Genomic DNA, 24,495 nt, shown 5'->3' on the forward strand with positions numbered 1-24,495 from the left:
CGACGACTATGTCATCCATTCCCTTTGAAAGCAGATAGAGTACGCTTCTTTTCCGGTATTTATCGAAGCTCTGGGAATTTTTCATAGTCAATGGAAGGTATTGTTGATTCAAAGCAAAAGCCATGGAAATTAAACCACAAAATCCTTCGAGCCGGATTTGAACCAGCGACCTAAGGATGCCTGAATTTATGCTACAGTCCTCCGCTCTACCAACTGAGCTATCGAAGGAGTAGTGGCAAACTTCCGTAGCACCAAAATTATCTCTCGCTCAAGAAAGGTTGTGGAGGGTGGGGACCAGGAGCAGACAGATGCACATCATCAATATTACCTGCCACTCCCCCTCAAAGTTACCAGAAAAGTAAGAGTCTCTGCTTTCGAGGAAGAACCCTTACCAATGACCAAGAGGGCTGCCACAGATTTCTATCCTAAATGTATTAAGATTGCCAAGATTAATCATCACTTTGATGGCTTAAACAAGTAAGATTCTTCTGTTGTATAAGCATCAAAAATGAGATAGCCCCATTTCATGGGTTTTTTCAAGGCAAACGTCTCACAGTTTAAGTGGGGTTGGTATCCCAGTTGCATGACATATCTCTTCCTTAATACTGATAGCCAGCCTTGTTTTCTGCCAAAATCCGAGACAAGCATGGCAAAAGTCTGGAGATGCCGGGGATTGAACCCGGGGCCTCATACATGCAAAGCATGCGCTCTACCACAGAGCTACATCCCCATGTCTGCCAAGTTTTACTGGCTGCCAAGTCAACCCATTTGACACTGCAGCATAAAGTCTCAGCCAGGAAAATCCTTAAGCCTCGTACCTGGAATATCTTCATGGTCTATAGTCCTATTTAGAGATGCTTGTGTGCAGCCTTCTTAGCGCAGTAGGCAGCGCGTCAGTCTCATAATCTGAAGGTCCTGAGTTCGATCCTCAGAGAGGGCATTTATTTCCTCCTTTTGGCAAGCAAAATTCTCAGATTTTCTTGAAAAGTGGAAACTATGCCTACTCCAAACACATTTTTCAAAGCAAACAATTTAAGCGGGGTTCTGACCCCCAACTGCCCGAGAAACCTCTACTTTCCACAAGATGGCAGGCTAGCCTTCTGGAAAAAGCCAAGATAGAGAACAGAGACTCCTGGAGATGCCGGGGATTGAACCCGGGGCCTCATACATGCGAAGCATGCGCTCTACCACTGAGCTACATCCCCTCGACTGCACTCTAACGTTTTGCTGGATGCAAGGAGACTCTGAAGCCCATGGACTGCAAAGTCTCGATTTGAGACTAGAATGTAAAGTGTCAGGCTTGGAATTGCTCACACCTCACGTGTGAACTGTCTTCATGGAGCATATATTTAGTGCAATCAGGGATCGATTCTCCGGCAGGGCTTTTATTTGCTCAGTTTGGAATGCAAAACTTCTCAGGATTCCCAAAAATGTGACAACTATTGGTCTACTTTCCTGCTTGCTCAGCCTTTCGGGAGATGATTCCATTGGATATTCCCTCTTGCCCATCGGTATACATTCAAATTGAAGGCAAGTCATAGTGTGATTGGCTGCCAAGCAGCTACCTTTGGAGCAGTGCAATTGGAAGTCTGCCAAGGGCATACATATATTAATGCAATGCTTTGGTATTAGTTCTGATCAGCAGGTTTCCTTGACTGTTCTTCACACCTCCCCTAGCGACGACTATGTCATCCATTCCCTTTGAAAGCAGATAGAGTACGCTTCTTTTCCGGTATTTATCGAAGCTCTGGGAATTTTTCATAGTCAATGGAAGGTATTGTTGATTCAAAGCAAAAGCCATGGAAATTAAACCACAAAATCCTTCGAGCCGGATTTGAACCAGCGACCTAAGGATGCCTGAATTTATGCTACAGTCCTCCGCTCTACCAACTGAGCTATCGAAGGAGTAGTGGCAAACTTCCGTAGCACCAAAATTATCTCTCGCTCAAGAAAGGTTGTGGAGGGTGGGGACCAGGAGCAGACAGATGCACATCATCAATATTACCTGCCACTCCCCCTCAAAGTTACCAGAAAAGTAAGAGTCTCTGCTTTCGAGGAAGAACCCTTACCAATGACCAAGAGGGCTGCCACAGATTTCTATCCTAAATGTATTAAGATTGCCAAGATTAATCATCACTTTGATGGCTTAAACAAGTAAGATTCTTCTGTTGTATAAGCATCAAAAATGAGATAGCCCCATTTCATGGGTTTTTTCAAGGCAAACGTCTCACAGTTTAAGTGGGGTTGGTATCCCAGTTGCATGACATATCTCTTCCTTAATACTGATAGCCAGCCTTGTTTTCTGCCAAAATCCGAGACAAGCATGGCAAAAGTCTGGAGATGCCGGGGATTGAACCCGGGGCCTCATACATGCAAAGCATGCGCTCTACCACTGAGCTACATCCCCATGTCTGCCAAGTTTTACTGGCTGCCAAGTCAACCCATTTGACACTGCAGCATAAAGTCTCAGCCAGGAAAATCCTTAAGCCTCGTACCTGGAATATCTTCATGGTCTATAGTCCTATTTAGAGATGCTTGTGTGCAGCCTTCTTAGCGCAGTAGGCAGCGCGTCAGTCTCATAATCTGAAGGTCCTGAGTTCGATCCTCAGAGAGGGCATTTATTTCCTCCTTTTGGCAAGCAAAATTCTCAGATTTTCTTGAAAAGTGGAAACTATGCCTACTCCAAACACATTTTTCAAAGCAAACAATTTAAGCGGGGTTCTGACCCCCAACTGCCGGAGAAACCTCTACTTTCCACAAGATGGCAGGCTAGCCTTCTGGAAAAAGCCAAGATAGAGAACAGAGACTCCTGGAGATGCCGGGGATTGAACCCGGGGCCTCATACATGCGAAGCATGCGCTCTACCACTGAGCTACATCCCCTCGACTGCACTCTAACGTTTTGCTGGATGCAAGGAGACTCTGAAGCCCATGGACTGCAAAGTCTCGATTTGAGACTAGAATGTAAAGTGTCAGGCTTGGAATTGCTCACACCTCACGTGTGAACTGTCTTCATGGAGCATATATTTAGTGCAATCAGGGATCGATTCTCCGGCAGGGCTTTTATTTGCTCAGTTTGGAATGCAAAACTTCTCAGGATTCCCAAAAATGTGACAACTATTGGTCTACTTTCCTGCTTGCTCAGCCTTTCGGGAGATGATTCCATTGGATATTCCCTCTTGCCCATCGGTATACATTCAAATTGAAGGCAAGTCATAGTGTGATTGGCTGCCAAGCAGCTACCTTTGGAGCAGTGCAATTGGAAGTCTGCCAAGGGCATACATATATTAATGCAATGCTTTGGTATTAGTTCTGATCAGCAGGTTTCCTTGACTGTTCTTCACACCTCCCCTAGCGACGACTATGTCATCCATTCCCTTTGAAAGCAGATAGAGTACGCTTCTTTTCCGGTATTTATCGAAGCTCTGGGAATTTTTCATAGTCAATGGAAGGTATTGTTGATTCAAAGCAAAAGCCATGGAAATTAAACCACAAAATCCTTCGAGCCGGATTTGAACCAGCGACCTAAGGATGCCTGAATTTATGCTACAGTCCTCCGCTCTACCAACTGAGCTATCGAAGGAGTAGTGGCAAACTTCCGTAGCACCAAAATTATCTCTCGCTCAAGAAAGGTTGTGGAGGGTGGGGACCAGGAGCAGACAGATGCACATCATCAATATTACCTGCCACTCCCCCTCAAAGTTACCAGAAAAGTAAGAGTCTCTGCTTTCGAGGAAGAACCCTTACCAATGACCAAGAGGGCTGCCACAGATTTCTATCCTAAATGTATTAAGATTGCCAAGATTAATCATCACTTTGATGGCTTAAACAAGTAAGATTCTTCTGTTGTATAAGCATCAAAAATGAGATAGCCCCATTTCATGGGTTTTTTCAAGGCAAACGTCTCACAGTTTAAGTGGGGTTGGTATCCGAGTTGCATGACATATCTCTTCCTTAATACTGATAGCCAGCCTTGTTTTCTGCCAAAATCCGAGACAAGCATGGCAAAAGTCTGGAGATGCCGGGGATTGAACCCGGGGCCTCATACATGCAAAGCATGCGCTCTACCACTGAGCTACATCCCCATGTCTGCCAAGTTTTACTGGCTGCCAAGTCAACCCATTTGACACTGCAGCATAAAGTCTCAGCCAGGAAAATCCTTAAGCCTCGTACCTGGAATATCTTCATGGTCTATAGTCCTATTTAGAGATGCTTGTGTGCAGCCTTCTTAGCGCAGTAGGCAGCGCGTCAGTCTCATAATCTGAAGGTCCTGAGTTCGATCCTCAGAGAGGGCATTTATTTCCTCCTTTTGGCAAGCAAAATTCTCAGATTTTCTTGAAAAGTGGAAACTATGCCTACTCCAAACACATTTTTCAAAGCAAACAATTTAAGCGGGGTTCTGACCCCCAACTGCCGGAGAAACCTCTACTTTCCACAAGATGGCAGGCTAGCCTTCTGGAAAAAGCCAAGATAGAGAACAGAGACTCCTGGAGATGCCGGGGATTGAACCCGGGGCCTCATACATGCGAAGCATGCGCTCTACCACTGAGCTACATCCCCTCGACTGCACTCTAACGTTTTGCTGGATGCAAGGAGACTCTGAAGCCCATGGACTGCAAAGTCTCGATTTGAGACTAGAATGTAAAGTGTCAGGCTTGGAATTGCTCACACCTCACGTGTGAACTGTCTTCATGGAGCATATATTTAGTGCAATCAGGGATCGATTCTCCGGCAGGGCTTTTATTTGCTCAGTTTGGAATGCAAAACTTCTCAGGATTCCCAAAAATGTGACAACTATTGGTCTACTTTCCTGCTTGCTCAGCCTTTCGGGAGATGATTCCATTGGATATTCCCTCTTGCCCATCGGTATACATTCAAATTGAAGGCAAGTCATAGTGTGATTGGCTGCCAAGCAGCTACCTTTGGAGCAGTGCAATTGGAAGTCTGCCAAGGGCATACATATATTAATGCAATGCTTTGGTATTAGTTCTGATCAGCAGGTTTCCTTGACTGTTCTTCACACCTCCCCTAGCGACGACTATGTCATCCATTCCCTTTGAAAGCAGATAGAGTACGCTTCTTTTCCGGTATTTATCGAAGCTCTGGGAATTTTTCATAGTCAATGGAAGGTATTGTTGATTCAAAGCAAAAGCCATGGAAATTAAACCACAAAATCCTTCGAGCCGGATTTGAACCAGCGACCTAAGGATGCCTGAATTTATGCTACAGTCCTCCGCTCTACCAACTGAGCTATCGAAGGAGTAGTGGCAAACTTCCGTAGCACCAAAATTATCTCTCGCTCAAGAAAGGTTGTGGAGGGTGGGGACCAGGAGCAGACAGATGCACATCATCAATATTACCTGCCACTCCCCCTCAAAGTTACCAGAAAAGTAAGAGTCTCTGCTTTCGAGGAAGAACCCTTACCAATGACCAAGAGGGCTGCCACAGATTTCTATCCTAAATGTATTAAGATTGCCAAGATTAATCATCACTTTGATGGCTTAAACAAGTAAGATTCTTCTGTTGTATAAGCATCAAAAATGAGATAGCCCCATTTCATGGGTTTTTTCAAGGCAAACGTCTCACAGTTTAAGTGGGGTTGGTATCCCAGTTGCATGACATATCTCTTCCTTAATACTGATAGCCAGCCTTGTTTTCTGCCAAAATCCGAGACAAGCATGGCAAAAGTCTGGAGATGCCGGGGATTGAACCCGGGGCCTCATACATGCAAAGCATGCGCTCTACCACAGAGCTACATCCCCATGTCTGCCAAGTTTTACTGGCTGCCAAGTCAACCCATTTGACACTGCAGCATAAAGTCTCAGCCAGGAAAATCCTTAAGCCTCGTACCTGGAATATCTTCATGGTCTATAGTCCTATTTAGAGATGCTTGTGTGCAGCCTTCTTAGCGCAGTAGGCAGCGCGTCAGTCTCATAATCTGAAGGTCCTGAGTTCGATCCTCAGAGAGGGCATTTATTTCCTCCTTTTGGCAAGCAAAATTCTCAGATTTTCTTGAAAAGTGGAAACTATGCCTACTCCAAACACATTTTTCAAAGCAAACAATTTAAGCGGGGTTCTGACCCCCAACTGCCCGAGAAACCTCTACTTTCCACAAGATGGCAGGCTAGCCTTCTGGAAAAAGCCAAGATAGAGAACAGAGACTCCTGGAGATGCCGGGGATTGAACCCGGGGCCTCATACATGCGAAGCATGCGCTCTACCACTGAGCTACATCCCCTCGACTGCACTCTAACGTTTTGCTGGATGCAAGGAGACTCTGAAGCCCATGGACTGCAAAGTCTCGATTTGAGACTAGAATGTAAAGTGTCAGGCTTGGAATTGCTCACACCTCACGTGTGAACTGTCTTCATGGAGCATATATTTAGTGCAATCAGGGATCGATTCTCCGGCAGGGCTTTTATTTGCTCAGTTTGGAATGCAAAACTTCTCAGGATTCCCAAAAATGTGACAACTATTGGTCTACTTTCCTGCTTGCTCAGCCTTTCGGGAGATGATTCCATTGGATATTCCCTCTTGCCCATCGGTATACATTCAAATTGAAGGCAAGTCATAGTGTGATTGGCTGCCAAGCAGCTACCTTTGGAGCAGTGCAATTGGAAGTCTGCCAAGGGCATACATATATTAATGCAATGCTTTGGTATTAGTTCTGATCAGCAGGTTTCCTTGACTGTTCTTCACACCTCCCCTAGCGACGACTATGTCATCCATTCCCTTTGAAAGCAGATAGAGTACGCTTCTTTTCCGGTATTTATCGAAGCTCTGGGAATTTTTCATAGTCAATGGAAGGTATTGTTGATTCAAAGCAAAAGCCATGGAAATTAAACCACAAAATCCTTCGAGCCGGATTTGAACCAGCGACCTAAGGATGCCTGAATTTATGCTACAGTCCTCCGCTCTACCAACTGAGCTATCGAAGGAGTAGTGGCAAACTTCCGTAGCACCAAAATTATCTCTCGCTCAAGAAAGGTTGTGGAGGGTGGGGACCAGGAGCAGACAGATGCACATCATCAATATTACCTGCCACTCCCCCTCAAAGTTACCAGAAAAGTAAGAGTCTCTGCTTTCGAGGAAGAACCCTTACCAATGACCAAGAGGGCTGCCACAGATTTCTATCCTAAATGTATTAAGATTGCCAAGATTAATCATCACTTTGATGGCTTAAACAAGTAAGATTCTTCTGTTGTATAAGCATCAAAAATGAGATAGCCCCATTTCATGGGTTTTTTCAAGGCAAACGTCTCACAGTTTAAGTGGGGTTGGTATCCCAGTTGCATGACATATCTCTTCCTTAATACTGATAGCCAGCCTTGTTTTCTGCCAAAATCCGAGACAAGCATGGCAAAAGTCTGGAGATGCCGGGGATTGAACCCGGGGCCTCATACATGCAAAGCATGCGCTCTACCACTGAGCTACATCCCCATGTCTGCCAAGTTTTACTGGCTGCCAAGTCAACCCATTTGACACTGCAGCATAAAGTCTCAGCCAGGAAAATCCTTAAGCCTCGTACCTGGAATATCTTCATGGTCTATAGTCCTATTTAGAGATGCTTGTGTGCAGCCTTCTTAGCGCAGTAGGCAGCGCGTTAGTCTCATAATCTGAAGGTCCTGAGTTCGATCCTCAGAGAGGGCATTTATTTCCTCCTTTTGGCAAGCAAAATTCTCAGATTTTCTTGAAAAGTGGAAACTATGCCTACTCCAAACACATTTTTCAAAGCAAACAATTTAAGCGGGGTTCTGACCCCCAACTGCCGGAGAAACCTCTACTTTCCACAAGATGGCAGGCTAGCCTTCTGGAAAAAGCCAAGATAGAGAACAGAGACTCCTGGAGATGCCGGGGATTGAACCCGGGGCCTCATACATGCAAAGCATGCGCTCTACCACTGAGCTACATCCCCTCGACTGCACTCTAACGTTTTGCTGGATGCAAGGAGACTCTGAAGCCCATGGACTGCAAAGTCTCGATTTGAGACTAGAATGTAAAGTGTCAGGCTTGGAATTGCTCACACCTCACGTGTGAACTGTCTTCATGGAGCATATATTTAGTGCAATCAGGGATCGATTCTCCGGCAGGGCTTTTATTTGCTCAGTTTGGAATGCAAAACTTCTCAGGATTCCCAAAAATGTGACAACTATTGGTCTACTTTCCTGCTTGCTCAGCCTTTCGGGAGATGATTCCATTGGATATTCCCTCTTGCCCATCGGTATACATTCAAATTGAAGGCAAGTCATAGTGTGATTGGCTGCCAAGCAGCTACCTTTGGAGCAGTGCAATTGGAAGTCTGCCAAGGGCATACATATATTAATGCAATGCTTTGGTATTAGTTCTGATCAGCAGGTTTCCTTGACTGTTCTTCACACCTCCCCTAGCGACGACTATGTCATCCATTCCCTTTGAAAGCAGATAGAGTACGCTTCTTTTCCGGTATTTATCGAAGCTCTGGGAATTTTTCATAGTCAATGGAAGGTATTGTTGATTCAAAGCAAAAGCCATGGAAATTAAACCACAAAATCCTTCGAGCCGGATTTGAACCAGCGACCTAAGGATGCCTGAATTTATGCTACAGTCCTCCGCTCTACCAACTGAGCTATCGAAGGAGTAGTGGCAAACTTCCGTAGCACCAAAATTATCTCTCGCTCAAGAAAGGTTGTGGAGGGTGGGGACCAGGAGCAGACAGATGCACATCATCAATATTACCTGCCACTCCCCCTCAAAGTTACCAGAAAAGTAAGAGTCTCTGCTTTCGAGGAAGAACCCTTACCAATGACCAAGAGGGCTGCCACAGATTTCTATCCTAAATGTATTAAGATTGCCAAGATTAATCATCACTTTGATGGCTTAAACAAGTAAGATTCTTCTGTTGTATAAGCATCAAAAATGAGATAGCCCCATTTCATGGGTTTTTTCAAGGCAAACGTCTCACAGTTTAAGTGGGGTTGGTATCCCAGTTGCATGACATATCTCTTCCTTAATACTGATAGCCAGCCTTGTTTTCTGCCAAAATCCGAGACAAGCATGGCAAAAGTCTGGAGATGCCGGGGATTGAACCCGGGGCCTCATACATGCAAAGCATGCGCTCTACCACTGAGCTACATCCCCATGTCTGCCAAGTTTTACTGGCTGCCAAGTCAACCCATTTGACACTGCAGCATAAAGTCTCAGCCAGGAAAATCCTTAAGCCTCGTACCTGGAATATCTTCATGGTCTATAGTCCTATTTAGAGATGCTTGTGTGCAGCCTTCTTAGCGCAGTAGGCAGCGCGTCAGTCTCATAATCTGAAGGTCCTGAGTTCGATCCTCAGAGAGGGCATTTATTTCCTCCTTTTGGCAAGCAAAATTCTCAGATTTTCTTGAAAAGTGGAAACTATGCCTACTCCAAACACATTTTTCAAAGCAAACAATTTAAGCGGGGTTCTGACCCCCAACTGCCGGAGAAACCTCTACTTTCCACAAGATGGCAGGCTAGCCTTCTGGAAAAAGCCAAGATAGAGAACAGAGACTCCTGGAGATGCCGGGGATTGAACCCGGGGCCTCATACATGCGAAGCATGCGCTCTACCACTGAGCTACATCCCCTCGACTGCACTCTAACGTTTTGCTGGATGCAAGGAGACTCTGAAGCCCATGGACTGCAAAGTCTCGATTTGAGACTAGAATGTAAAGTGTCAGGCTTGGAATTGCTCACACCTCACGTGTGAACTGTCTTCATGGAGCATATATTTAGTGCAATCAGGGATCGATTCTCCGGCAGGGCTTTTATTTGCTCAGTTTGGAATGCAAAACTTCTCAGGATTCCCAAAAATGTGACAACTATTGGTCTACTTTCCTGCTTGCTCAGCCTTTCGGGAGATGATTCCATTGGATATTCCCTCTTGCCCATCGGTATACATTCAAATTGAAGGCAAGTCATAGTGTGATTGGCTGCCAAGCAGCTACCTTTGGAGCAGTGTAATTGGAAGTCTGCCAAGGGCATACATATATTAATGCAATGCTTTGGTATTAGTTCTGATCAGCAGGTTTCCTTGACTGTTCTTCACACCTCCCCTAGCGACGACTATGTCATCCATTCCCTTTGAAAGCAGATAGAGTACGCTTCTTTTCCGGTATTTATCGAAGCTCTGGGAATTTTTCATAGTCAATGGAAGGTATTGTTGATTCAAAGCAAAAGCCATGGAAATTAAACCACAAAATCCTTCGAGCCGGATTTGAACCAGCGACCTAAGGATGCCTGAATTTATGCTACAGTCCTCCGCTCTACCAACTGAGCTATCGAAGGAGTAGTGGCAAACTTCCGTAGCACCAAAATTATCTCTCGCTCAAGAAAGGTTGTGGAGGGTGGGGACCAGGAGCAGACAGATGCACATCATCAATATTACCTGCCACTCCCCCTCAAAGTTACCAGAAAAGTAAGAGTCTCTGCTTTCGAGGAAGAACCCTTACCAATGACCAAGAGGGCTGCCACAGATTTCTATCCTAAATGTATTAAGATTGCCAAGATTAATCATCACTTTGATGGCTTAAACAAGTAAGATTCTTCTGTTGTATAAGCATCAAAAATGAGATAGCCCCATTTCATGGGTTTTTTCAAGGCAAACGTCTCACAGTTTAAGTGGGGTTGGTATCCCAGTTGCATGACATATCTCTTCCTTAATACTGATAGCCAGCCTTGTTTTCTGCCAAAATCCGAGACAAGCATGGCAAAAGTCTGGAGATGCCGGGGATTGAACCCGGGGCCTCATACATGCAAAGCATGCGCTCTACCACTGAGCTACATCCCCATGTCTGCCAAGTTTTACTGGCTGCCAAGTCAACCCATTTGACACTGCAGCATAAAGTCTCAGCCAGGAAAATCCTTAAGCCTCGTACCTGGAATATCTTCATGGTCTATAGTCCTATTTAGAGATGCTTGTGTGCAGCCTTCTTAGCGCAGTAGGCAGCGCGTCAGTCTCATAATCTGAAGGTCCTGAGTTCGATCCTCAGAGAGGGCATTTATTTCCTCCTTTTGGCAAGCAAAATTCTCAGATTTTCTTGAAAAGTGGAAACTATGCCTACTCCAAACACATTTTTCAAAGCAAACAATTTAAGCGGGGTTCTGACCCCCAACTGCCGGAGAAACCTCTACTTTCCACAAGATGGCAGGCTAGCCTTCTGGAAAAAGCCAAGATAGAGAACAGAGACTCCTGGAGATGCCGGGGATTGAACCCGGGGCCTCATACATGCAAAGCATGCGCTCTACCACTGAGCTACATCCCCTCGACTGCACTCTAACGTTTTGCTGGATGCAAGGAGACTCTGAAGCCCATGGACTGCAAAGTCTCGATTTGAGACTAGAATGTAAAGTGTCAGGCTTGGAATTGCTCACACCTCACGTGTGAACTGTCTTCATGGAGCATATATTTAGTGCAATCAGGGATCGATTCTCCGGCAGGGCTTTTATTTGCTCAGTTTGGAATGCAAAACTTCTCAGGATTCCCAAAAATGTGACAACTATTGGTCTACTTTCCTGCTTGCTCAGCCTTTCGGGAGATGATTCCATTGGATATTCCCTCTTGCCCATCGGTATACATTCAAATTGAAGGCAAGTCATAGTGTGATTGGCTGCCAAGCAGCTACCTTTGGAGCAGTGCAATTGGAAGTCTGCCAAGGGCATACATATATTAATGCAATGCTTTGGTATTAGTTCTGATCAGCAGGTTTCCTTGACTGTTCTTCACACCTCCCCTAGCGACGACTATGTCATCCATTCCCTTTGAAAGCAGATAGAGTACGCTTCTTTTCCGGTATTTATCGAAGCTCTGGGAATTTTTCATAGTCAATGGAAGGTATTGTTGATTCAAAGCAAAAGCCATGGAAATTAAACCACAAAATCCTTCGAGCCGGATTTGAACCAGCGACCTAAGGATGCCTGAATTTATGCTACAGTCCTCCGCTCTACCAACTGAGCTATCGAAGGAGTAGTGGCAAACTTCCGTAGCACCAAAATTATCTCTCGCTCAAGAAAGGTTGTGGAGGGTGGGGACCAGGAGCAGACAGATGCACATCATCAATATTACCTGCCACTCCCCCTCAAAGTTACCAGAAAAGTAAGAGTCTCTGCTTTCGAGGAAGAACCCTTACCAATGACCAAGAGGGCTGCCACAGATTTCTATCCTAAATGTATTAAGATTGCCAAGATTAATCATCACTTTGATGGCTTAAACAAGTAAGATTCTTCTGTTGTATAAGCATCAAAAATGAGATAGCCCCATTTCATGGGTTTTTTCAAGGCAAACGTCTCACAGTTTAAGTGGGGTTGGTATCCCAGTTGCATGACATATCTCTTCCTTAATACTGATAGCCAGCCTTGTTTTCTGCCAAAATCCGAGACAAGCATGGCAAAAGTCTGGAGATGCCGGGGATTGAACCCGGGGCCTCATACATGCAAAGCATGCGCTCTACCACTGAGCTACATCCCCATGTCTGCCAAGTTTTACTGGCTGCCAAGTCAACCCATTTGACACTGCAGCATAAAGTCTCAGCCAGGAAAATCCTTAAGCCTCGTACCTGGAATATCTTCATGGTCTATAGTCCTATTTAGAGATGCTTGTGTGCAGCCTTCTTAGCGCAGTAGGCAGCGCGTCAGTCTCATAATCTGAAGGTCCTGAGTTCGATCCTCAGAGAGGGCATTTATTTCCTCCTTTTGGCAAGCAAAATTCTCAGATTTTCTTGAAAAGTGGAAACTATGCCTACTCCAAACACATTTTTCAAAGCAAACAATTTAAGCGGGGTTCTGACCCCCAACTGCCGGAGAAACCTCTACTTTCCACAAGATGGCAGGCTAGCCTTCTGGAAAAAGCCAAGATAGAGAACAGAGACTCCTGGAGATGCCGGGGATTGAACCCGGGGCCTCATACATGCGAAGCATGCGCTCTACCACTGAGCTACATCCCCTCGACTGCACTCTAACGTTTTGCTGGATGCAAGGAGACTCTGAAGCCCATGGACTGCAAAGTCTCGATTTGAGACTAGAATGTAAAGTGTCAGGCTTGGAATTGCTCACACCTCACGTGTGAACTGTCTTCATGGAGCATATATTTAGTGCAATCAGGGATCGATTCTCCGGCAGGGCTTTTATTTGCTCAGTTTGGAATGCAAAACTTCTCAGGATTCCCAAAAATGTGACAACTATTGGTCTACTTTCCTGCTTGCTCAGCCTTTCGGGAGATGATTCCATTGGATATTCCCTCTTGCCCATCGGTATACATTCAAATTGAAGGCAAGTCATAGTGTGATTGGCTGCCAAGCAGCTACCTTTGGAGCAGTGTAATTGGAAGTCTGCCAAGGGCATACATATATTAATGCAATGCTTTGGTATTAGTTCTGATCAGCAGGTTTCCTTGACTGTTCTTCACACCTCCCCTAGCGACGACTATGTCATCCATTCCCTTTGAAAGCAGATAGAGTACGCTTCTTTTCCGGTATTTATCGAAGCTCTGGGAATTTTTCATAGTCAATGGAAGGTATTGTTGATTCAAAGCAAAAGCCATGGAAATTAAACCACAAAATCCTTCGAGCCGGATTTGAACCAGCGACCTAAGGATGCCTGAATTTATGCTACAGTCCTCCGCTCTACCAACTGAGCTATCGAAGGAGTAGTGGCAAACTTCCGTAGCACCAAAATTATCTCTCGCTCAAGAAAGGTTGTGGAGGGTGGGGACCAGGAGCAGACAGATGCACATCATCAATATTACCTGCCACTCCCCCTCAAAGTTACCAGAAAAGTAAGAGTCTCTGCTTTCGAGGAAGAACCCTTACCAATGACCAAGAGGGCTGCCACAGATTTCTATCCTAAATGTATTAAGATTGCCAAGATTAATCATCACTTTGATGGCTTAAACAAGTAAGATTCTTCTGTTGTATAAGCATCAAAAATGAGATAGCCCCATTTCATGGGTTTTTTCAAGGCAAACGTCTCACAGTTTAAGTGGGGTTGGTATCCCAGTTGCATGACATATCTCTTCCTTAATACTGATAGCCAGCCTTGTTTTCTGCCAAAATCCGAGACAAGCATGGCAAAAGTCTGGAGATGCCGGGGATTGAACCCGGGGCCTCATACATGCAAAGCATGCGCTCTACCACTGAGCTACATCCCCATGTCTGCCAAGTTTTACTGGCTGCCAAGTCAACCCATTTGACACTGCAGCATAAAGTCTCAGCCAGGAAAATCCTTAAGCCTCGTACCTGGAATATCTTCATGGTCTATAGTCCTATTTAGAGATGCTTGTGTGCAGCCTTCTTAGCGCAGTAGGCAGCGCGTTAGTCTCATAATCTGAAGGTCCTGAGTTCGATCCTCAGAGAGGGCATTTATTTCCTCCTTTTGGCAAGCAAAATTCTCAGATTTTCTTGAAAAGTGGAAACTATGCCTACTCCAAACACATTTTTCAAAGCAAACAATTTAAGCGGGGTTCTGACCCCCAACTGCCGGAGAAACCTCTACTTTCCACAAGATGGCAGGCTAGCCTTCTGGAAAAAGCCAAGATAGAGAACAGAGACTCCTGGAGATGCCGGGGATTGAACCCGGGGCCTCATACATGCAAAGCATGCGCTCTACCACTGAGCTACATCCCCTCGACTGCACTCTAACGTTTTGCTGGATGCAAGGAGACTCTGAAGCCCATGGACTGCAAAGTCTCGATTTGAGACTAGAATGTAAAGTGTCAGGCTTGGAATTGCTCACACCTCACGTGTGAACTGTCTTCATGGAGCATATATTTAGTGCAATCAGGGATCGATTCTCCGGCAGGGCTTTTATTTGCTCAGTTTGGAATGCAAAACTTCTCAGGATTCCCAAAAATGTGACAACTATTGGTCTACTTTCCTGCTTGCTCAGCCTTTCGGGAGATGATTCCATTGGATATTCCCTCTTGCCCATCGGTATACATTCAAATTGAAGGCAAGTCATAGTGTGATTGGCTGCCAAGCAGCTACCTTTGGAGCAGTGCAATTGGAAGTCTGCCAAGGGCATACATATATTAATGCAATGCTTTGGTATTAGTTCTGATCAGCAGGTTTCCTTGACTGTTCTTCACACCTCCCCTAGCGACGACTATGTCATCCATTCCCTTTGAAAGCAGATAGAGTACGCTTCTTTTCCGGTATTTATCGAAGCTCTGGGAATTTTTCATAGTCAATGGAAGGTATTGTTGATTCAAAGCAAAAGCCATGGAAATTAAACCACAAAATCCTTCGAGCCGGATTTGAACCAGCGACCTAAGGATGCCTGAATTTATGCTACAGTCCTCCGCTCTACCAACTGAGCTATCGAAGGAGTAGTGGCAAACTTCCGTAGCACCAAAATTATCTCTCGCTCAAGAAAGGTTGTGGAGGGTGGGGACCAGGAGCAGACAGATGCACATCATCAATATTACCTGCCACTCCCCCTCAAAGTTACCAGAAAAGTAAGAGTCTCTGCTTTCGAGGAAGAACCCTTACCAATGACCAAGAGGGCTGCCACAGATTTCTATCCTAAATGTATTAAGATTGCCAAGATTAATCATCACTTTGATGGCTTAAACAAGTAAGATTCTTCTGTTGTATAAGCATCAAAAATGAGATAGCCCCATTTCATGGGTTTTTTCAAGGCAAACGTCTCACAGTTTAAGTGGGGTTGGTATCCCAGTTGCATGACATATCTCTTCCTTAATACTGATAGCCAGCCTTGTTTTCTGCCAAAATCCGAGACAAGCATGGCAAAAGTCTGGAGATGCCGGGGATTGAACCCGGGGCCTCATACATGCAAAGCATGCGCTCTACCACTGAGCTACATCCCCATGTCTGCCAAGTTTTACTGGCTGCCAAGTCAACCCATTTGACACTGCAGCATAAAGTCTCAGCCAGGAAAATCCTTAAGCCTCGTACCTGGAATATCTTCATGGTCTATAGTCCTATTTAGAGATGCTTGTGTGCAGCCTTCTTAGCGCAGTAGGCAGCGCGTCAGTCTCATAATCTGAAGGTCCTGAGTTCGATCCTCAGAGAGGGCATTTATTTCCTCCTTTTGGCAAGCAAAATTCTCAGATTTTCTTGAAAAGTGGAAACTATGCCTACTCCAAACACATTTTTCAAAGCAAACAATTTAAGCGGGGTTCTGACCCCCAACTGCCGGAGAAACCTCTACTTTCCACAAGATGGCAGGCTAGCCTTCTGGAAAAAGCCAAGATAGAGAACAGAGACTCCTGGAGATGCCGGGGATTGAACCCGGGGCCTCATACATGCGAAGCATGCGCTCTACCACTGAGCTACATCCCCTCGACTGCACTCTAACGTTTTGCTGGATGCAAGGAGACTCTGAAGCCCATGGACTGCAAAGTCTCGATTTGAGACTAGAATGTAAAGTGTCAGGCTTGGAATTGCTCACACCTCACGTGTGAACTGTCTTCATGGAGCATATATTTAGTGCAATCAGGGATCGATTCTCCGGCAGGGCTTTTATTTGCTCAGTTTGGAATGCAAAACTTCTCAGGATTCCCAAAAATGTGACAACTATTGGTCTACTTTCCTGCTTGCTCAGCCTTTCGGGAGATGATTCCATTGGATATTCCCTCTTGCCCATCGGTATACATTCAAATTGAAGGCAAGTCATAGTGTGATTGGCTGCCAAGCAGCTACCTTTGGAGCAGTGTAATTGGAAGTCTGCCAAGGGCATACATATATTAATGCAATGCTTTGGTATTAGTTCTGATCAGCAGGTTTCCTTGACTGTTCTTCACACCTCCCCTAGCGACGACTATGTCATCCATTCCCTTTGAAAGCAGATAGAGTACGCTTCTTTTCCGGTATTTATCGAAGCTCTGGGAATTTTTCATAGTCAATGGAAGGTATTGTTGATTCAAAGCAAAAGCCATGGAAATTAAACCACAAAATCCTTCGAGCCGGATTTGAACCAGCGACCTAAGGATGCCTGAATTTATGCTACAGTCCTCCGCTCTACCAACTGAGCTATCGAAGGAGTAGTGGCAAACTTCCGTAGCACCAAAATTATCTCTCGCTCAAGAAAGGTTGTGGAGGGTGGGGACCAGGAGCAGACAGATGCACATCATCAATATTACCTGCCACTCCCCCTCAAAGTTACCAGAAAAGTAAGAGTCTCTGCTTTCGAGGAAGAACCCTTACCAATGACCAAGAGGGCTGCCACAGATTTCTATCCTAAATGTATTAAGATTGCCAAGATTAATCATCACTTTGATGGCTTAAACAAGTAAGATTCTTCTGTTGTATAAGCATCAAAAATGAGATAGCCCCATTTCATGGGTTTTTTCAAGGCAAACGTCTCACAGTTTAAGTGGGGTTGGTATCCCAGTTGCATGACATATCTCTTCCTTAATACTGATAGCCAGCCTTGTTTTCTGCCAAAATCCGAGACAAGCATGGCAAAAGTCTGGAGATGCCGGGGATTGAACCCGGGGCCTCATACATGCAAAGCATGCGCTCTACCACTGAGCTACATCCCCATGTCTGCCAAGTTTTACTGGCTGCCAAGTCAACCCATTTGACACTGCAGCATAAAGTCTCAGCCAGGAAAATCCTTAAGCCTCGTACCTGGAATATCTTCATGGTCTATAGTCCTATTTAGAGATGCTTGTGTGCAGCCTTCTTAGCGCAGTAGGCAGCGCGTTAGTCTCATAATCTGAAGGTCCTGAGTTCGATCCTCAGAGAGGGCATTTATTTCCTCCTTTTGGCAAGCAAAATTCTCAGATTTTCTTGAAAAGTGGAAACTATGCCTACTCCAAACACATTTTTCAAAGCAAACAATTTAAGCGGGGTTCTGACCCCCAACTGCCGGAGAAACCTCTACTTTCCACAAGATGGCAGGCTAGCCTTCTGGAAAAAGCCAAGATAGAGAACAGAGACTCCTGGAGATGCCGGGGATTGAACCCGGGGCCTCATACATGCAAAGCATGCGCTCTACCACTGAGCTACATCCCCTCGACTGCACTCTAACGTTTTGCTGGATGCAAGGAGACTCTGAAGCCCATGGACTGCAAAGTCTCGATTTGAGACTAGAATGTAAAGTGTCAGGCTTGGAATTGCTCACACCTCACGTGTGAACTGTCTTCATGGAGCATATATTTAGTGCAATCAGGGATCGATTCTCCGGCAGGGCTTTTATTTGCTCAGTTTGGAATGCAAAACTTCTCAGGATTCCCAAAAATGTGACAACTATTGGTCTACTTTCCTGCTTGCTCAGCCTTTCGGGAGATGATTCCATTGGATATTCCCTCTTGCCCATCGGTATACATTCAAATTGAAGGCAAGTCATAGTGTGATTGGCTGCCAAGCAGCTACCTTTGGAGCAGTGCAATTGGAAGTCTGCCAAGGGCATACATATATTAATGCAATGCTTTGGTATTAGTTCTGATCAGCAGGTTTCCTTGACTGTTCTTCACACCTCCCCTAGCGACGACTATGTCATCCATTCCCTTTGAAAGCAGATAGAGTACGCTTCTTTTCCGGTATTTATCGAAGCTCTGGGAATTTTTCATAGTCAATGGAAGGTATTGTTGATTCAAAGCAAAAGCCATGGAAATTAAACCACAAAATCCTTCGAGCCGGATTTGAACCAGCGACCTAAGGATGCCTGAATTTATGCTACAGTCCTCCGCTCTACCAACTGAGCTATCGAAGGAGTAGTGGCAAACTTCCGTAGCACCAAAATTATCTCTCGCTCAAGAAAGGTTGTGGAGGGTGGGGACCAGGAGCAGACAGATGCACATCATCAATATTACCTGCCACTCCCCCTCAAAGTTACCAGAAAAGTAAGAGTCTCTGCTTTCGAGGAAGAACCCTTACCAATGACCAAGAGGGCTGCCACAGATTTCTATCCTAAATGTATTAAGATTGCCAAGATTAATCATCACTTTGATGGCTTAAACAAGTAAGATTCTTCTGTTGTATAAGCATCAAAAATGAGATAGCCCCATTTCATGGGTTTTTTCAAGGCAAACGTCTCACAGTTTAAGTGGGGTTGGTATCCCAGTTGCATGACATATCTCTTCCTTAATACTGATAGCCAGCCTTGTTTTCTGCCAAAATCCGAGACAAGCATGGCAAAAGTCTGGAGATGCCGGGGATTGAACCCGGGGCCTCATACATGCAAAGCATGCGCTCTACCACTGAGCTACATCCCCATGTCTGCCAAGTTTTACTGGCTGCCAAGTCAACCCATTTGACACTGCAGCATAAAGTCTCAGCCAGGAAAATCCTTAAGCCTCGTACCTGGAATATCTTCATGGTCTATAGTCCTATTTAGAGATGCTTGTGTGCAGCCTTCTTAGCGCAGTAGGCAGCGCGTCAGTCTCATAATCTGAAGGTCCTGAGTTCGATCCTCAGAGAGGGCATTTATTTCCTCCTTTTGGCAAGCAAAATTCTCAGATTTTCTTGAAAAGTGGAAACTATGCCTACTCCAAACACATTTTTCAAAGCAAACAATTTAAGCGGGGTTCTGACCCCCAACTGCCGGAGAAACCTCTACTTTCCACAAGATGGCAGGCTAGCCTTCTGGAAAAAGCCAAGATAGAGAACAGAGACTCCTGGAGATGCCGGGGATTGAACCCGGTGCCTCATACATGCGAAGCATGCGCTCTACCACTGAGCTACATCCCCTCGACTGCACTCTAACGTTTTGCTGGATGCAAGGAGACTCTGAAGCCCATGGACTGCAAAGTCTCGATTTGAGACTAGAATGTAAAGTGTCAGGCTTGGAATTGCTCACACCTCACGTGTGAACTGTCTTCATGGAGCATATATTTAGTGCAATCAGGGATCGATTCTCCGGCAGGGCTTTTATTTGCTCAGTTTGGAATGCAAAACTTCTCAGGATTCCCAAAAATGTGACAACTATTGGTCTACTTTCCTGCTTGCTCAGCCTTTCGGGAGATGATTCCATTGGATATTCCCTCTTGCCCATCGGTATACATTCAAATTGAAGGCAAGTCATAGTGTGATTGGCTGCCAAGCAGCTACCTTTGGAGCAGTGCAATTGGAAGTCTGCCAAGGGCATACATATATTAATGCAATGCTTTGGTATTAGTTCTGATCAGCAGGTTTCCTTGACTGTTCTTCACACCTCCCCTAGCGACGACTATGTCATCCATTCCCTTTGAAAGCAGATAGAGTACGCTTCTTTTCCGGTATTTATCGAAGCTCTGGGAATTTTTCATAGTCAATGGAAGGTATTGTTGATTCAAAGCAAAAGCCATGGAAATTAAACCACAAAATCCTTCGAGCCGGATTTGAACCAGCGACCTAAGGATGCCTGAATTTATGCTACAGTCCTCCGCTCTACCAACTGAGCTATCGAAGGAGTAGTGGCAAACTTCCGTAGCACCAAAATTATCTCTCGCTCAAGAAAGGTTGTGGAGGGTGGGGACCAGGAGCAGACAGATGCACATCATCAATATTACCTGCCACTCCCCCTCAAAGTTACCAGAAAAGTAAGAGTCTCTGCTTTCGAGGAAGAACCCTTACCAATGACCAAGAGGGCTGCCACAGATTTCTATCCTAAATGTATTAAGATTGCCAAGATTAATCATCACTTTGATGGCTTAAACAAGTAAGATTCTTCTGTTGTATAAGCATCAAAAATGAGATAGCCCCATTTCATGGGTTTTTTCAAGGCAAACGTCTCACAGTTTAAGTGGGGTTGGTATCCCAGTTGCATGACATATCTCTTCCTTAATACTGATAGCCAGCCTTGTTTTCTGCCAAAATCCGAGACAAGCATGGCAAAAGTCTGGAGATGCCGGGGATTGAACCCGGGGCCTCATACATGCAAAGCATGCGCTCTACCACTGAGCTACATCCCCATGTCTGCCAAGTTTTACTGGCTGCCAAGTCAACCCATTTGACTCTGCAGCATAAAGTCTCAGCCAGGAAAATCCTTAAGCCTCGTACCTGGAATATCTTCATGGTCTATAGTCCTATTTAGAGATGCTTGTGTGCAGCCTTCTTAGCGCAGTAGGCAGCGCGTCAGTCTCATAATCTGAAGGTCCTGAGTTCGATCCTCAGAGAGGGCATTTATTTCCTCCTTTTGGCAAGCAAAATTCTCAGATTTTCTTGAAAAGTGGAAACTATGCCTACTCCAAACACATTTTTCAAAGCAAACAATTTAAGCGGGGTTCTGACCCCCAACTGCCGGAGAAACCTCTACTTTCCACAAGATGGCAGGCTAGCCTTCTGGAAAAAGCCAAGATAGAGAACAGAGACTCCTGGAGATGCCGGGGATTGAACCCGGTGCCTCATACATGCGAAGCATGCGCTCTACCACTGAGCTACATCCCCTCGACTGCACTCTAACGTTTTGCTGGATGCAAGGAGACTCTGAAGCCCATGGACTGCAAAGTCTCGATTTGAGACTAGAATGTAAAGTGTCAGGCTTGGAATTGCTCACACCTCACGTGTGAACTGTCTTCATGGAGCATATATTTAGTGCAATCAGGGATCGATTCTCCGGCAGGGCTTTTATTTGCTCAGTTTGGAATGCAAAACTTCTCAGGATTCCCAAAAATGTGACAACTATTGGTCTACTTTCCTGCTTGCTCAGCCTTTCGGGAGATGATTCCATTGGATATTCCCTCTTGCCCATCGGTATACATTCAAATTGAAGGCAAGTCATAGTGTGATTGGCTGCCAAGCAGCTACCTTTGGAGCAGTGCAATTGGAAGTCTGCCAAGGGCATACATATATTAATGCAATGCTTTGGTATTAGTTCTGATCAGCAGGTTTCCTTGACTGTTCTTCACACCTCCCCTAGCGACGACTATGTCATCCATTCCCTTTGAAAGCAGATAGAGTACGCTTCTTTTCCGGTATTTATCGAAGCTCTGGGAATTTTTCATAGTCAATGGAAGGTATTGTTGATTCAAAGCAAAAGCCATGGAAATTAAACCACAAAATCCTTCGAGCCGGATTTGAACCAGCGACCTAAGGATGCCTGAATTTATGCTACAGTCCTCCGCTCTACCAACTGAGCTATCGAAGGAGTAGTGGCAAACTTCCGTAGCACCAAAATTATCTCTCGCTCAAGAAAGGTTGTGGAGGGTGGGGACCAGGAGCAGACAGATGCACATCATCAATATTACCTGCCACTCCCCCTCAAAGTTACCAGAAAAGTAAGAGTCTCTGCTTTCGAGGAAGAACCCTTACCAATGACCAAGAGGGCTGCCACAGATTTCTATCCTAAATGTATTAAGATTGCCAAGATTAATCATCACTTTGATGGCTTAAACAAGTAAGATTCTTCTGTTGTATAAGCATCAAAAATGAGATAGCCCCATTTCATGGGTTTTTTCAAGGCAAACGTCTCACAGTTTAAGTGGGGTTGGTATCCCAGTTGCATGACATATCTCTTCCTTAATACTGATAGCCAGCCTTGTTTTCTGCCAAAATCCGAGACAAGCATGGCAAAAGTCTGGAGATGCCGGGGATTGAACCCGGGGCCTCATACATGCAAAGCATGCGCTCTACCACAGAGCTACATCCCCATGTCTGCCAAGTTTTACTGGCTGCCAAGTCAACCCATTTGACACTGCAGCATAAAGTCTCAGCCAGGAAAATCCTTAAGCCTCGTACCTGGAATATCTTCATGGTCTATAGTCCTATTTAGAGATGCTTGTGTGCAGCCTTCTTAGCGCAGTAGGCAGCGCGTCAGTCTCATAATCTGAAGGTCCTGAGTTCGATCCTCAGAGAGGGCATTTATTTCCTCCTTTTGGCAAGCAAAATTCTCAGATTTTCTTGAAAAGTGGAAACTATGCCTACTCCAAACACATTTTTCAAAGCAAACAATTTAAGCGGGGTTCTGACCCCCAACTGCCCGAGAAACCTCTACTTTCCACAAGATGGCAGGCTAGCCTTCTGGAAAAAGCCAAGATAGAGAACAGAGACTCCTGGAGATGCCGGGGATTGAACCCGGGGCCTCATACATGCGAAGCATGCGCTCTACCACTGAGCTACATCCCCTCGACTGCACTCTAACGTTTTGCTGGATGCAAGGAGACTCTGAAGCCCATGGACTGCAAAGTCTCGATTTGAGACTAGAATGTAAAGTGTCAGGCTTGGAATTGCTCACACCTCACGTGTGAACTGTCTTCATGGAGCATATATTTAGTGCAATCAGGGATCGATTCTCCGGCAGGGCTTTTATTTGCTCAGTTTGGAATGCAAAACTTCTCAGGATTCCCAAAAATGTGACAACTATTGGTCTACTTTCCTGCTTGCTCAGCCTTTCGGGAGATGATTCCATTGGATATTCCCTCTTGCCCATCGGTATACATTCAAATTGAAGGCAAGTCATAGTGTGATTGGCTGCCAAGCAGCTACCTTTGGAGCAGTGCAATTGGAAGTCTGCCAAGGGCATACATATATTAATGCAATGCTTTGGTATTAGTTCTGATCAGCAGGTTTCCTTGACTGTTCTTCACACCTCCCCTAGCGACGACTATGTCATCCATTCCCTTTGAAAGCAGATAGAGTACGCTTCTTTTCCGGTATTTATCGAAGCTCTGGGAATTTTTCATAGTCAATGGAAGGTATTGTTGATTCAAAGCAAAAGCCATGGAAATTAAACCACAAAATCCTTCGAGCCGGATTTGAACCAGCGACCTAAGGATGCCTGAATTTATGCTACAGTCCTCCGCTCTACCAACTGAGCTATCGAAGGAGTAGTGGCAAACTTCCGTAGCACCAAAATTATCTCTCGCTCAAGAAAGGTTGTGGAGGGTGGGGACCAGGAGCAGACAGATGCACATCATCAATATTACCTGCCACTCCCCCTCAAAGTTACCAGAAAAGTAAGAGTCTCTGCTTTCGAGGAAGAACCCTTACCAATGACCAAGAGGGCTGCCACAGATTTCTATCCTAAATGTATTAAGATTGCCAAGATTAATCATCACTTTGATGGCTTAAACAAGTAAGATTCTTCTGTTGTATAAGCATCAAAAATGAGATAGCCCCATTTCATGGGTTTTTTCAAGGCAAACGTCTCACAGTTTAAGTGGGGTTGGTATCCCAGTTGCATGACATATCTCTTCCTTAATACTGATAGCCAGCCTTGTTTTCTGCAAAAATCCGAGACAAGCATGGCAAAAGTCTGGAGATGCCGGGGATTGAACCCGGGGCCTCATACATGCAAAGCATGCGCTCTACCACTGAGCTACATCCCCATGTCTGCCAAGTTTTACTGGCTGCCAAGTCAACCCATTTGACACTGCAGCATAAAGTCTCAGCCAGGAAAATCCTTAAGCCTCGTACCTGGAATATCTTCATGGTCTATAGTCCTATTTAGAGATGCTTGTGTGCAGCCTTCTTAGCGCAGTAGGCAGCGCGTCAGTCTCATAATCTGAAGGTCCTGAGTTCGATCCTCAGAGAGGGCATTTCTTTCCTCCTTTTGGCAAGCAAAATTCTCAGATTTTCTTGAAAAGTGGAAACTATGCCTACTCCAAACACATTT

The 24,495-nt window shown here is 45.2% G+C and overlaps 59 non-coding genes across 59 annotated transcripts; 15 read left to right on the plus strand and 44 right to left on the minus strand.

Annotated features, from left to right (window-relative positions):
• Nucleotides 1-142: 142 nt before the first annotated feature.
• TRNAY-GUA (transfer RNA tyrosine (anticodon GUA)) lies at nucleotides 143-228 on the minus strand. The gene is given in 2 exon segments: nucleotides 143-178; nucleotides 192-228. It is a non-coding gene; the product is annotated as a tRNA-Tyr (tRNA).
• A 430-nt stretch (nucleotides 229-658) lies between these two features.
• Nucleotides 659-730, minus strand: TRNAA-UGC (transfer RNA alanine (anticodon UGC)). Its single transcript has one exon. It is a non-coding gene; the product is annotated as a tRNA-Ala (tRNA).
• Nucleotides 731-867: 137 nt separating this feature from the next.
• TRNAM-CAU (transfer RNA methionine (anticodon CAU)) lies at nucleotides 868-940 on the plus strand. The gene has a single exon. It is a non-coding gene; the product is annotated as a tRNA-Met (tRNA).
• Nucleotides 941-1,133: 193 nt separating this feature from the next.
• TRNAA-CGC (transfer RNA alanine (anticodon CGC)) lies at nucleotides 1,134-1,205 on the minus strand. The gene has a single exon. It is a non-coding gene; the product is annotated as a tRNA-Ala (tRNA).
• A 614-nt stretch (nucleotides 1,206-1,819) lies between these two features.
• On the minus strand, nucleotides 1,820-1,905 carry TRNAY-GUA (transfer RNA tyrosine (anticodon GUA)). The gene is given in 2 exon segments: nucleotides 1,820-1,855; nucleotides 1,869-1,905. It is a non-coding gene; the product is annotated as a tRNA-Tyr (tRNA).
• Nucleotides 1,906-2,335: 430 nt separating this feature from the next.
• On the minus strand, nucleotides 2,336-2,407 carry TRNAA-UGC (transfer RNA alanine (anticodon UGC)). The gene has a single exon. It is a non-coding gene; the product is annotated as a tRNA-Ala (tRNA).
• A 137-nt stretch (nucleotides 2,408-2,544) lies between these two features.
• Nucleotides 2,545-2,617, plus strand: TRNAM-CAU (transfer RNA methionine (anticodon CAU)). Its single transcript has one exon. It is a non-coding gene; the product is annotated as a tRNA-Met (tRNA).
• A 193-nt stretch (nucleotides 2,618-2,810) lies between these two features.
• Nucleotides 2,811-2,882, minus strand: TRNAA-CGC (transfer RNA alanine (anticodon CGC)). Its single transcript has one exon. It is a non-coding gene; the product is annotated as a tRNA-Ala (tRNA).
• A 614-nt stretch (nucleotides 2,883-3,496) lies between these two features.
• TRNAY-GUA (transfer RNA tyrosine (anticodon GUA)) lies at nucleotides 3,497-3,582 on the minus strand. Its single transcript is given in 2 exon segments — nucleotides 3,497-3,532; nucleotides 3,546-3,582. It is a non-coding gene; the product is annotated as a tRNA-Tyr (tRNA).
• Nucleotides 3,583-4,012: 430 nt separating this feature from the next.
• TRNAA-UGC (transfer RNA alanine (anticodon UGC)) lies at nucleotides 4,013-4,084 on the minus strand. The gene has a single exon. It is a non-coding gene; the product is annotated as a tRNA-Ala (tRNA).
• A 137-nt stretch (nucleotides 4,085-4,221) lies between these two features.
• Nucleotides 4,222-4,294, plus strand: TRNAM-CAU (transfer RNA methionine (anticodon CAU)). The gene has a single exon. It is a non-coding gene; the product is annotated as a tRNA-Met (tRNA).
• A 193-nt stretch (nucleotides 4,295-4,487) lies between these two features.
• TRNAA-CGC (transfer RNA alanine (anticodon CGC)) lies at nucleotides 4,488-4,559 on the minus strand. Its single transcript has one exon. It is a non-coding gene; the product is annotated as a tRNA-Ala (tRNA).
• A 614-nt stretch (nucleotides 4,560-5,173) lies between these two features.
• TRNAY-GUA (transfer RNA tyrosine (anticodon GUA)) lies at nucleotides 5,174-5,259 on the minus strand. Its single transcript is given in 2 exon segments — nucleotides 5,174-5,209; nucleotides 5,223-5,259. It is a non-coding gene; the product is annotated as a tRNA-Tyr (tRNA).
• A 430-nt stretch (nucleotides 5,260-5,689) lies between these two features.
• On the minus strand, nucleotides 5,690-5,761 carry TRNAA-UGC (transfer RNA alanine (anticodon UGC)). Its single transcript has one exon. It is a non-coding gene; the product is annotated as a tRNA-Ala (tRNA).
• Nucleotides 5,762-5,898: 137 nt separating this feature from the next.
• On the plus strand, nucleotides 5,899-5,971 carry TRNAM-CAU (transfer RNA methionine (anticodon CAU)). The gene has a single exon. It is a non-coding gene; the product is annotated as a tRNA-Met (tRNA).
• A 193-nt stretch (nucleotides 5,972-6,164) lies between these two features.
• TRNAA-CGC (transfer RNA alanine (anticodon CGC)) lies at nucleotides 6,165-6,236 on the minus strand. Its single transcript has one exon. It is a non-coding gene; the product is annotated as a tRNA-Ala (tRNA).
• Nucleotides 6,237-6,850: 614 nt separating this feature from the next.
• On the minus strand, nucleotides 6,851-6,936 carry TRNAY-GUA (transfer RNA tyrosine (anticodon GUA)). The gene is given in 2 exon segments: nucleotides 6,851-6,886; nucleotides 6,900-6,936. It is a non-coding gene; the product is annotated as a tRNA-Tyr (tRNA).
• Nucleotides 6,937-7,366: 430 nt separating this feature from the next.
• On the minus strand, nucleotides 7,367-7,438 carry TRNAA-UGC (transfer RNA alanine (anticodon UGC)). Its single transcript has one exon. It is a non-coding gene; the product is annotated as a tRNA-Ala (tRNA).
• Nucleotides 7,439-7,575: 137 nt separating this feature from the next.
• Nucleotides 7,576-7,648, plus strand: TRNAM-CAU (transfer RNA methionine (anticodon CAU)). Its single transcript has one exon. It is a non-coding gene; the product is annotated as a tRNA-Met (tRNA).
• A 193-nt stretch (nucleotides 7,649-7,841) lies between these two features.
• On the minus strand, nucleotides 7,842-7,913 carry TRNAA-UGC (transfer RNA alanine (anticodon UGC)). The gene has a single exon. It is a non-coding gene; the product is annotated as a tRNA-Ala (tRNA).
• A 614-nt stretch (nucleotides 7,914-8,527) lies between these two features.
• Nucleotides 8,528-8,613, minus strand: TRNAY-GUA (transfer RNA tyrosine (anticodon GUA)). Its single transcript is given in 2 exon segments — nucleotides 8,528-8,563; nucleotides 8,577-8,613. It is a non-coding gene; the product is annotated as a tRNA-Tyr (tRNA).
• A 430-nt stretch (nucleotides 8,614-9,043) lies between these two features.
• Nucleotides 9,044-9,115, minus strand: TRNAA-UGC (transfer RNA alanine (anticodon UGC)). The gene has a single exon. It is a non-coding gene; the product is annotated as a tRNA-Ala (tRNA).
• Nucleotides 9,116-9,252: 137 nt separating this feature from the next.
• On the plus strand, nucleotides 9,253-9,325 carry TRNAM-CAU (transfer RNA methionine (anticodon CAU)). The gene has a single exon. It is a non-coding gene; the product is annotated as a tRNA-Met (tRNA).
• A 193-nt stretch (nucleotides 9,326-9,518) lies between these two features.
• On the minus strand, nucleotides 9,519-9,590 carry TRNAA-CGC (transfer RNA alanine (anticodon CGC)). The gene has a single exon. It is a non-coding gene; the product is annotated as a tRNA-Ala (tRNA).
• A 614-nt stretch (nucleotides 9,591-10,204) lies between these two features.
• Nucleotides 10,205-10,290, minus strand: TRNAY-GUA (transfer RNA tyrosine (anticodon GUA)). The gene is given in 2 exon segments: nucleotides 10,205-10,240; nucleotides 10,254-10,290. It is a non-coding gene; the product is annotated as a tRNA-Tyr (tRNA).
• A 430-nt stretch (nucleotides 10,291-10,720) lies between these two features.
• Nucleotides 10,721-10,792, minus strand: TRNAA-UGC (transfer RNA alanine (anticodon UGC)). The gene has a single exon. It is a non-coding gene; the product is annotated as a tRNA-Ala (tRNA).
• A 137-nt stretch (nucleotides 10,793-10,929) lies between these two features.
• On the plus strand, nucleotides 10,930-11,002 carry TRNAM-CAU (transfer RNA methionine (anticodon CAU)). The gene has a single exon. It is a non-coding gene; the product is annotated as a tRNA-Met (tRNA).
• A 193-nt stretch (nucleotides 11,003-11,195) lies between these two features.
• TRNAA-UGC (transfer RNA alanine (anticodon UGC)) lies at nucleotides 11,196-11,267 on the minus strand. The gene has a single exon. It is a non-coding gene; the product is annotated as a tRNA-Ala (tRNA).
• A 614-nt stretch (nucleotides 11,268-11,881) lies between these two features.
• On the minus strand, nucleotides 11,882-11,967 carry TRNAY-GUA (transfer RNA tyrosine (anticodon GUA)). The gene is given in 2 exon segments: nucleotides 11,882-11,917; nucleotides 11,931-11,967. It is a non-coding gene; the product is annotated as a tRNA-Tyr (tRNA).
• Nucleotides 11,968-12,397: 430 nt separating this feature from the next.
• Nucleotides 12,398-12,469, minus strand: TRNAA-UGC (transfer RNA alanine (anticodon UGC)). Its single transcript has one exon. It is a non-coding gene; the product is annotated as a tRNA-Ala (tRNA).
• Nucleotides 12,470-12,606: 137 nt separating this feature from the next.
• On the plus strand, nucleotides 12,607-12,679 carry TRNAM-CAU (transfer RNA methionine (anticodon CAU)). The gene has a single exon. It is a non-coding gene; the product is annotated as a tRNA-Met (tRNA).
• A 193-nt stretch (nucleotides 12,680-12,872) lies between these two features.
• Nucleotides 12,873-12,944, minus strand: TRNAA-CGC (transfer RNA alanine (anticodon CGC)). The gene has a single exon. It is a non-coding gene; the product is annotated as a tRNA-Ala (tRNA).
• A 614-nt stretch (nucleotides 12,945-13,558) lies between these two features.
• On the minus strand, nucleotides 13,559-13,644 carry TRNAY-GUA (transfer RNA tyrosine (anticodon GUA)). The gene is given in 2 exon segments: nucleotides 13,559-13,594; nucleotides 13,608-13,644. It is a non-coding gene; the product is annotated as a tRNA-Tyr (tRNA).
• A 430-nt stretch (nucleotides 13,645-14,074) lies between these two features.
• TRNAA-UGC (transfer RNA alanine (anticodon UGC)) lies at nucleotides 14,075-14,146 on the minus strand. Its single transcript has one exon. It is a non-coding gene; the product is annotated as a tRNA-Ala (tRNA).
• A 137-nt stretch (nucleotides 14,147-14,283) lies between these two features.
• On the plus strand, nucleotides 14,284-14,356 carry TRNAM-CAU (transfer RNA methionine (anticodon CAU)). Its single transcript has one exon. It is a non-coding gene; the product is annotated as a tRNA-Met (tRNA).
• A 193-nt stretch (nucleotides 14,357-14,549) lies between these two features.
• TRNAA-UGC (transfer RNA alanine (anticodon UGC)) lies at nucleotides 14,550-14,621 on the minus strand. Its single transcript has one exon. It is a non-coding gene; the product is annotated as a tRNA-Ala (tRNA).
• A 614-nt stretch (nucleotides 14,622-15,235) lies between these two features.
• TRNAY-GUA (transfer RNA tyrosine (anticodon GUA)) lies at nucleotides 15,236-15,321 on the minus strand. The gene is given in 2 exon segments: nucleotides 15,236-15,271; nucleotides 15,285-15,321. It is a non-coding gene; the product is annotated as a tRNA-Tyr (tRNA).
• Nucleotides 15,322-15,751: 430 nt separating this feature from the next.
• On the minus strand, nucleotides 15,752-15,823 carry TRNAA-UGC (transfer RNA alanine (anticodon UGC)). The gene has a single exon. It is a non-coding gene; the product is annotated as a tRNA-Ala (tRNA).
• A 137-nt stretch (nucleotides 15,824-15,960) lies between these two features.
• TRNAM-CAU (transfer RNA methionine (anticodon CAU)) lies at nucleotides 15,961-16,033 on the plus strand. The gene has a single exon. It is a non-coding gene; the product is annotated as a tRNA-Met (tRNA).
• Nucleotides 16,034-16,226: 193 nt separating this feature from the next.
• Nucleotides 16,227-16,298, minus strand: TRNAA-CGC (transfer RNA alanine (anticodon CGC)). Its single transcript has one exon. It is a non-coding gene; the product is annotated as a tRNA-Ala (tRNA).
• Nucleotides 16,299-16,912: 614 nt separating this feature from the next.
• On the minus strand, nucleotides 16,913-16,998 carry TRNAY-GUA (transfer RNA tyrosine (anticodon GUA)). Its single transcript is given in 2 exon segments — nucleotides 16,913-16,948; nucleotides 16,962-16,998. It is a non-coding gene; the product is annotated as a tRNA-Tyr (tRNA).
• A 430-nt stretch (nucleotides 16,999-17,428) lies between these two features.
• Nucleotides 17,429-17,500, minus strand: TRNAA-UGC (transfer RNA alanine (anticodon UGC)). Its single transcript has one exon. It is a non-coding gene; the product is annotated as a tRNA-Ala (tRNA).
• Nucleotides 17,501-17,637: 137 nt separating this feature from the next.
• TRNAM-CAU (transfer RNA methionine (anticodon CAU)) lies at nucleotides 17,638-17,710 on the plus strand. Its single transcript has one exon. It is a non-coding gene; the product is annotated as a tRNA-Met (tRNA).
• A 193-nt stretch (nucleotides 17,711-17,903) lies between these two features.
• On the minus strand, nucleotides 17,904-17,975 carry TRNAA-UGC (transfer RNA alanine (anticodon UGC)). Its single transcript has one exon. It is a non-coding gene; the product is annotated as a tRNA-Ala (tRNA).
• A 614-nt stretch (nucleotides 17,976-18,589) lies between these two features.
• TRNAY-GUA (transfer RNA tyrosine (anticodon GUA)) lies at nucleotides 18,590-18,675 on the minus strand. The gene is given in 2 exon segments: nucleotides 18,590-18,625; nucleotides 18,639-18,675. It is a non-coding gene; the product is annotated as a tRNA-Tyr (tRNA).
• A 430-nt stretch (nucleotides 18,676-19,105) lies between these two features.
• On the minus strand, nucleotides 19,106-19,177 carry TRNAA-UGC (transfer RNA alanine (anticodon UGC)). Its single transcript has one exon. It is a non-coding gene; the product is annotated as a tRNA-Ala (tRNA).
• Nucleotides 19,178-19,314: 137 nt separating this feature from the next.
• TRNAM-CAU (transfer RNA methionine (anticodon CAU)) lies at nucleotides 19,315-19,387 on the plus strand. The gene has a single exon. It is a non-coding gene; the product is annotated as a tRNA-Met (tRNA).
• A 193-nt stretch (nucleotides 19,388-19,580) lies between these two features.
• On the minus strand, nucleotides 19,581-19,652 carry TRNAA-CGC (transfer RNA alanine (anticodon CGC)). Its single transcript has one exon. It is a non-coding gene; the product is annotated as a tRNA-Ala (tRNA).
• A 614-nt stretch (nucleotides 19,653-20,266) lies between these two features.
• Nucleotides 20,267-20,352, minus strand: TRNAY-GUA (transfer RNA tyrosine (anticodon GUA)). Its single transcript is given in 2 exon segments — nucleotides 20,267-20,302; nucleotides 20,316-20,352. It is a non-coding gene; the product is annotated as a tRNA-Tyr (tRNA).
• A 430-nt stretch (nucleotides 20,353-20,782) lies between these two features.
• On the minus strand, nucleotides 20,783-20,854 carry TRNAA-UGC (transfer RNA alanine (anticodon UGC)). Its single transcript has one exon. It is a non-coding gene; the product is annotated as a tRNA-Ala (tRNA).
• Nucleotides 20,855-20,991: 137 nt separating this feature from the next.
• TRNAM-CAU (transfer RNA methionine (anticodon CAU)) lies at nucleotides 20,992-21,064 on the plus strand. The gene has a single exon. It is a non-coding gene; the product is annotated as a tRNA-Met (tRNA).
• Nucleotides 21,065-21,257: 193 nt separating this feature from the next.
• TRNAA-CGC (transfer RNA alanine (anticodon CGC)) lies at nucleotides 21,258-21,329 on the minus strand. Its single transcript has one exon. It is a non-coding gene; the product is annotated as a tRNA-Ala (tRNA).
• A 614-nt stretch (nucleotides 21,330-21,943) lies between these two features.
• On the minus strand, nucleotides 21,944-22,029 carry TRNAY-GUA (transfer RNA tyrosine (anticodon GUA)). The gene is given in 2 exon segments: nucleotides 21,944-21,979; nucleotides 21,993-22,029. It is a non-coding gene; the product is annotated as a tRNA-Tyr (tRNA).
• Nucleotides 22,030-22,459: 430 nt separating this feature from the next.
• TRNAA-UGC (transfer RNA alanine (anticodon UGC)) lies at nucleotides 22,460-22,531 on the minus strand. The gene has a single exon. It is a non-coding gene; the product is annotated as a tRNA-Ala (tRNA).
• Nucleotides 22,532-22,668: 137 nt separating this feature from the next.
• TRNAM-CAU (transfer RNA methionine (anticodon CAU)) lies at nucleotides 22,669-22,741 on the plus strand. The gene has a single exon. It is a non-coding gene; the product is annotated as a tRNA-Met (tRNA).
• A 193-nt stretch (nucleotides 22,742-22,934) lies between these two features.
• Nucleotides 22,935-23,006, minus strand: TRNAA-CGC (transfer RNA alanine (anticodon CGC)). Its single transcript has one exon. It is a non-coding gene; the product is annotated as a tRNA-Ala (tRNA).
• Nucleotides 23,007-23,620: 614 nt separating this feature from the next.
• Nucleotides 23,621-23,706, minus strand: TRNAY-GUA (transfer RNA tyrosine (anticodon GUA)). Its single transcript is given in 2 exon segments — nucleotides 23,621-23,656; nucleotides 23,670-23,706. It is a non-coding gene; the product is annotated as a tRNA-Tyr (tRNA).
• Nucleotides 23,707-24,136: 430 nt separating this feature from the next.
• Nucleotides 24,137-24,208, minus strand: TRNAA-UGC (transfer RNA alanine (anticodon UGC)). Its single transcript has one exon. It is a non-coding gene; the product is annotated as a tRNA-Ala (tRNA).
• Nucleotides 24,209-24,345: 137 nt separating this feature from the next.
• TRNAM-CAU (transfer RNA methionine (anticodon CAU)) lies at nucleotides 24,346-24,418 on the plus strand. The gene has a single exon. It is a non-coding gene; the product is annotated as a tRNA-Met (tRNA).
• The last annotated feature ends 77 nt before the right edge of the window (nucleotides 24,419-24,495 follow it).

Source organism: Lissotriton vulgaris, unplaced genomic scaffold, assembly GCF_964263255.1.
Source record: "Lissotriton vulgaris unplaced genomic scaffold, aLisVul1.2 SCAFFOLD_2797, whole genome shotgun sequence".
NCBI classification, from domain to species: Eukaryota; Metazoa; Chordata; class Amphibia; order Caudata; family Salamandridae; genus Lissotriton; species Lissotriton vulgaris.